Genomic DNA, 7016 nt, shown 5'->3' with positions numbered 1-7016 from the left:
CCTTCTTGAGAGCTTCTCAAGAGCCTAGAAATCAGTGACCACACTCAGCAGGTCCATCCGGAACCTACCCCTAGAACGCAGTTATGGAACAGCCTCGCCTACAGAGGAAGTTCCTTCCAAGTTGCCCTGCCAGTTATGGGTTGGTCTGTCTCTCTAGGGAGGTACATGATTTTAATGGCTATCCTCCGCTAATCTCTGTGCTGGTACTATCTGCTCCTGCCATTTACAGTCATAAAACACTAAGCAAGAAATTGGCAAGTCAGAGCAACTGTTAGAATCTGCTCACGTTGTGGGGGGAAAAAACCCTGGTGTGCTGAGACCAGCATTCCCCCCTCGTTCCTTACTGCTGTGTCCCCCCAGCTCTCCTGCTTACTGTCCCCTTCCTTTCTCCCCACCTAAATCCACACTTAACTGAAGGCCTAAATGAGGCCACGCTAAATGAGGAAGACTTCTAGCTGAGTCAGTGAAAGCTGCCCTCGTCCCGTGAGCCATTCACTGGCGACCGCTCTATATTTGTCTTTTTATTGTGTGTTCCCATCATGTATGGTGGCTGATGGGGAGAGGAAGAAAAAGGGCTGGCTGGTTTCGAAGCCAGCGGAGAAACACTCGGCAGGATGCCAGGTCCAGGTGCTATTTCTGCTCCTGGATCTTCACATAGCGGGGGAGTTTGCTGCTGTGCTTGTCTGGGGACACCAGGGCCAAGGGGTCTTCGAGCTTTGAAGGTCGCTGGGGAAGGGGGAGCTGGCTGCAGGATTTTGTGCTGCTACATTGACGCCTCATCAATTTCAGCCTGTCCAGGCAGAGAGATGGCCCCACCTCCTCCCCATTTGTATGCTCTCCTGGGGAGGAGGCTTTCCTAGTGGGAGGGGGAGCCTGAGCCTGAAGGGGCATCCCTGTGCTGGGGGGAAGGTGCTGTTTGCCCTCTCGCTCCATGCCCATCACTGCCAGGCCGTGCTTCACGTAGCTGCGGAAGAGGAGGGAGGAGTTTTCCAGGAAAGGCTCCAAGTCCACATCGGGGCATTTCTTCTTGTATTCGTACAGCTCCTCCAGACCCTCCCTAGCGTTCTCCTTGGAGCCAATCTTTTTAAAGATGCCTGCTAACATGTCATTGACTTTGCCCTTTGCAGCCTTGTCAGCCACATGAGAGACCCCCTGACCGGCATCTGTATTGGTCTCTTTGGCAGCCTGCATGGTGGAGAGCCTCGTTGCCCGGCAGAGGTGAGCCTCCAGCTCCGACTCCCCCTTGTTCTCTATCATGGTGAGGTGGTCCAGAATCCCAGGCCCCGTCAGCCTGCTCAAGGAGTGCAGTAGAGTTTTCAGAGCTATCTGGGGGAACTGGCTTGTGCACTGCTTTAGTTTCTCGTGGGGGAGCGCCTTCATGAAGAGGTGGATGTCCAGTAGGATCTGGTCCAGGTTGACAGTGCCGATTGTTCGGGGGAGAAGCTGCGTGATTCTCCACAGACACTTGGCCACCAGCTCGGGGAACTTGTGGGGGCTGGCTGCAGCCGTCAGGCTATCCTGGAGCAGGGCGAGCAAGGCACTAAAGATTCTGGTCTGGTCAGACTGCTCCAGCACCTTTTTCATTAGGAGATTGATGGACTGGATGACATCTTGACCTTCCTCCAGGTCCACCACCAGGGAATCCAGCATCAAGGTGATGAGACTGTGGAGCAGGTCCTTCAAAACCCCTGTGGAGGCCTCCTGGGCCAGGCTCTCTGTCTGGAACAGCAGCATCATGTTGCGAATGATGCAGCCATACAGCTGAATGACTTGGTCCTTCCCCAGTTTCTCCTCCCCCACCTGCAGCCTGTGGATGTACCGGAGCTGCCGTGAAGTGGCTATCAGGAACTGGTTGATGTGGCCAGACATGGCTTCTGCCTTGTCCTCCTGCTTCAGGATCTCATCGATCTGTGCCAGAGCCTGGATGATGGTGTCGACGTCGCCACTGGCCACATGGTGGATAATGAAGTTGATGGTGGAGGCAACGTTGCTATGCATGCCATTAGGGTGCAGGGAGACAGCATTGGGCTGGGGTTCAGGAATTGCACCTGGCTGAGTGATGCCATCCGGTTTGGGACTCTTGCACTGGAGAGAGTCATGCACATTCTCAGGCTCCTCTACGTCCATCTGGAATGCCTGGGGAGCTGCCTGCCCCTTCTCCATGTCTTCTCCCGTGCTGTGGGCGTGACTGGGTTTGGAGGGCATGCCCTCTGCTGTTCCCATGCTGTCATTAGCACTTGCGCTTAGCGCATGTGGCGGTCTCTCCATGGCCTGTTTGACCGGAAAAGCAGCTGGCCTGGTGGCTGCCTGTTCCATGCTCTCTTCTAGCATCCTCATGTGTTTCTCTGAAAGGCTCCCAATCAGCTTGAGCACCCCTTCCCCATGCACATGGTGAGCGGTCACAATGCTGTTTAAGGCAGCACTGCGGATGGCATTGTTTTGGTCTCCAATGAAGGCAGATATCACCTTGAAGGCTTTGCCAGGGCTTGGCTGGCACACTTCCATGCCGTAGGCTTTGACTAAATATCCCAGCTCAGCGAGGCACCCTGCCTGCTGCTTGGCGTTCTTGGACCTGGTCCCTTCCATGATGAAGCTAAACATCTTCCTGGCTGGATAGACCAGGCAGACCCTCTTCAAAACAGCATGCACCTCCCTGAGGAGAACCTCTTTTGTCTCCCCCATCTTCATGACCAGGTAGGGGAGGAAAGATGTTGCCTCGTGCTCAGTCAGCTGGTATCTTTCCTGGCTCAGCAAGGTGAACAGCAGCTTGAGATACTCCAGGCTCTTCGTCAGAACCCAGGTGTTGGTGTCAAAGAACCGCAGGGTGAGCCACTTCAGGATCAGGTCCAGGCAGTTGATGAGGCCGTCCTTCTCCCTCTCCAAGTGCTTGACCAGGATGGCCAACGCTTTGATGTGGTGCTGGAAGTTGGAGTGAAACATCTCCTCCTGCAGCCAGTTGGACACACAGCTGCACATCTGAGCCTTCAGCTGCTCCGCGTACCTGTTGCTGGGGGTGGTGAAGTTCCACCTCAGCACCTTCCCCCCTCTCTCGTCCTTTGCTCTCTGCTCTTTCCCTTTGGGGACGGTGATAAAAATAGGACCCAGCTTGTTGCCATTGTCCTTCAGGCTGGCCTTTGTTTGCACCTTCCCCCCATCGGGCAAGCCTTTGACTTTCAGGGCAGCTGCTCCTGATGTGGCGTCTTTGGGTCCAGGCTTCCATTCCAGGGCACTGCTGGACACGGAGTCTCCAGCAGGGGCTGGGGAAGAAGAGGCTGATGCCAGGTGGGATGTGGCTGAGGCTGAGGCGAAGGCTGGGACGGCCGTGACCCTTGGCAGCCTGGAAGGCAACTTAACAGGAACAGTGGGCTTGGAGGTAGGGTTGGCTTTGGCTATCTCCAGCATGGCCACTACGTGGTCCTTGGTAGCCGGCTTCAGTTGGCGAGCGGCTTCGTCCATCACCTCAAATCCCAGGTGCATCAAGAAGAAGGGCATGGCTTCCTGGGCTGCCTTCTGCACATCACCATTGCAATCTCCCAGGCAGGCGTAGAGGTGAGGCACTCCCCGCAGCAGGTCTGAGGGGGCAGAACGGAGAGCAGGCAGCTTCTCAGCCAGCCAGCCCAGCAGTTCTTGCCTTTGGAAAGGATTTTCCTCTCTCAGCTCCTCAGAAGAGTCCTCCCCCTCCAGCCAGTCCTTCGTGCCGATCTGCTCGGCCCAGGCATTCACGGCCATAAGGGCTGAGGCTCGCATGCTGCTCTTGCTGTCCCTGAAGATGGTGACCAGGGGGATGCCCAGCTTCCTCACATGCTGCTTGATGCTCGGGCCCATGGAGGTGGCCAGTCGCTGGAGGATTCTCAGGGTCTGCTGCACCAGGACTGTATTGGGGTCCTGGAGACAAGCCCTCAGGGCAGCTGGGAGGTCGCCCACGTTTGGCTGGATGAAGCTGGCGTCGCTGAGGATACCTGCCACCTCATCCAGGCCCTCCTTCTGGATCCTCCAGCTCTTGTCCCGCAGCTTCGACACCAGCGCTGAGGTGATCCTGTCACTGATATTCACAGTCTCAGTCCTTCCATGGTCCTGGGGCTTCCCTTCCTTCCCCTCATCCCCTCTCCCCCTACAGTGCTTGGAGCTGCCCCGGGTGGGAGCAGGTGGGCTCTGGCCTTTCATCTTCTCCAGCTCGGCATCTATCTGGGAGAGAAGGGGCAGCGTCTCGCCCTCGAAGAACGCTCTCAGAGGGGCACCCACGTACAGAGAAATGGTCCCCAGCAGGACAAAGGCAGAGGCCCGTACATCTGGGTGAACAGCAGCAAGAGCAGCCTTTACGGTACTGACCAAGGCCTTCACCTCCATCCCAGTGAAGCCAAACTCTGTAATGGCGTTCGCCAGCCACTTCAGGGCTTCTGCCTGGGTCCTGGGCTGGGTCTGCGAGAAAGCCAATGACGTGACCTTGTCAGCAGTCCACGGCAGCGCACAGGCCTCTGCTATTGCTGTCAGGGCTCCTTTCACGTCGCTGCTGCAGATCACGTCGCCCACCTTTCCCACCAGGCCGGCCAAGACGACCTGAGCTGACGTTCTGGAAAAGTTTCCCTTCTGGGCGATCAAGGTGATGATGTGAAGCTTTTTCTGCATCACTGGGAGTTTGGTTTCCTCCCAGCCACGATCCTTCTCCAGCAGCCTCACCAGGGCCTGGCAGGGCATTTTGCTCTTCTCTATTTCTTCCACAGCCTTCTGAAATGCCTCCAGGCCGGAAAACCTCTCCTTCCAGTTGCGGCTGGCCAGCTGCCGAATGCAGGAGGCCGGAAGAACAGCTGCAACCACTTTCTCACACGATTCTTCTGAGAGCTCAAGTTCAGACATGTTGCTTGGCACTGACTTTTGTTTGCTTTGGGCGCCAGAACCTTCTGCACCATCGGTTCTCAGGTGGGTGACCAGGCTGGGTGACAAGAGCTTCCAAATGAGCTGCAGAGGGTCTTCCCGATGTCCTTGCCCCCTGCAGCAGCTGGAGGAGCTGCTGATGTTCCAGCCGCAGCGTCGGATTCCTGGTGATCATCTGCTGCTCTTGCTTCTGAGTTCTGATGCGCTCGGTCTGACGGCTGCAGGTCATTGTGACGTCATCCACGCATGTTTAGTCCAGAGAAGAGAAGGCCAAGGGTGGGGACATGGTAACAGTCTTCAAATATGTAAGAAACTGTTCTAAAGAGGATGGTGATCAACCATACTCCATGTCCACTGAGGTAAGATAAGGAGGAATCGGCTTAGTTTGCAGCAAGGGAGATTTAGGTTAGAAATTAGGAAAAGCTTTCTGATGATAGGGTAATGAAGTCCTGGAACTGGTGACCTATGGAGACTGTGGAATCCCCATAGAGAGGGCTGACCAGGAAGAAAAGCAGAGCTATGCTACTTGCTTGACAAGGGAAGCCTGGTTCTCGCTGAGATCTTAGGATAGCACGCTCTCGGAGCAAACCATTTGGTGGTCTGGGATGTCTAGGCCCAGGGAAACTGACAGAAAGGGACTAGCTGCCCAAAGACAAGCCCAGAGCAGATGAGCGAAGGTCCTCCTGACACACCTGCAGATGAGCCTGGTTCTGAAGTTCACCGTTTCTCTTTTTGTTTTGGACTCGGACCAACCCCAAATCTGTGAGGGATGATGCAACCACAATGGGGTGAGTTGTGCCCAGACAAACCGCAAGGAGACGCCACCTTGACAACCCAGCTAAGCCATCCCTGGAGGTTTTTATGAACAATTTAGACAAACACCTGTCAGGGATGGTGGAGGAGATTTATTTGGTCCTGTCTCAGTGAAAGGGGATGGACTGGATGACCTCTTGAGGTCCCTTCCAGCCCGACATTTCTATGTTTCTATGATTCTATAAGACATAAGCACTTAAAGTCGGTCAGATCAGAGAGACTCTCAGCCCTTGAGAGACTTTCTCGGGCTAATAGAGGGCAGTTGCACACAGCAATGGAGAGCTGCTAGGTGTGCTTGCCAAGATGAACAATCAGGAAAAGGCATTTCAAAACTTTGTGGGGTTTTAAAGGTCGGGGGGAGGGGTGGGATTCCAGTCTCCATTAAGCAGCAGAGTTCACGCTTATGACCAGAGCAGTCGGTGAGGGGCATTGTGGGATAGCTTCTGGAGGACTGTTAGGTCGACATAGCTAACTCATTGTCTATACCCATGCTGTGTTGACCTCAGTACATGGACCATGGCTCAGTGCCACTCGGGGAGGTGGCGTTACGATGTCAGCATCCTGGAGAGCTCTCATTGCGGGGAGACAGATTTAACGTAGACACAGGTGCAACGAGGTTGATGCGTGGTGGCTTACATCGCCCTCACTTTGTAGTGTCCGTAGTGAATCAGACGCAGAAGCCGGAGTAAAACGCAGGAATTCCCGGCTCTCTGTCCTGTGCTTACTCTGCTAGACGATGCTGTCTCTGTGGGGGTGGGAAGGAATTTCTCTCCAAGGCATAGTTTTTACAGGGACCTTGTGGGAGTGTCACCTTCCCCTGTAGCGCTAAGCTGGGGTCACCCATTAGGATCAGGTACAAACGGGGTGGGGGGTGGGGAAGGGGAAGGCCGATGCCACCCTTCACTACGTTCCTATGATTATGCAATTGCAACTAACGCAATCTTAGTGGTGCAATGTCAAAGTGAGGTACGAACCCTCCTGCGCCTGGACAGGATTGTTTATGTACATTGCCATGGAGGGAAAGTGGCAGTGGGTAGAGAACGCAGAACTGAAAGGACCAAGAAAGGGTAATCAAGCATGACTGCTTGCCCCTTGCCTAAAGAAAAGAGATAGGCCTCGGGGGAGGGGCGGGGGGGAGAGAGGGTGATGGTCAATTCAAAAGCAGCAGTGGAGGTACAAAAACCGTCCATGTTCAAACTGGAGAAAGACGGGAAAGTGATCGTTACCCATTAACAATCACTATTCAGTAGTCCTCTATTGCTCTAGAGGAACGAGACTTTGCACCTACCTCTATTCATCTGAAAATCCCACCTTCATAATGTTGCCTCCAT

At 54.7% G+C, this 7016-nt stretch overlaps 1 pseudogene; it reads right to left on the bottom strand.

The window, feature by feature from the left end:
- Window positions 1-630: 630 nt before the first annotated feature.
- On the bottom strand, window positions 631-4854 carry LOC125643203 (cytoskeleton-associated protein 5 pseudogene; annotated as a pseudogene).
- Window positions 4855-7016: the final 2162 nt, after the last annotated feature.

Source organism: Caretta caretta, chromosome 9, assembly GCF_965140235.1.
Source record: "Caretta caretta isolate rCarCar2 chromosome 9, rCarCar1.hap1, whole genome shotgun sequence".
Lineage (NCBI taxonomy): Eukaryota > Metazoa > Chordata > Testudines > Cheloniidae > Caretta > Caretta caretta.
Note: the sequence above shows the minus strand (reverse complement) of the source record. Positions and strands in the feature narration are given on the sequence as shown.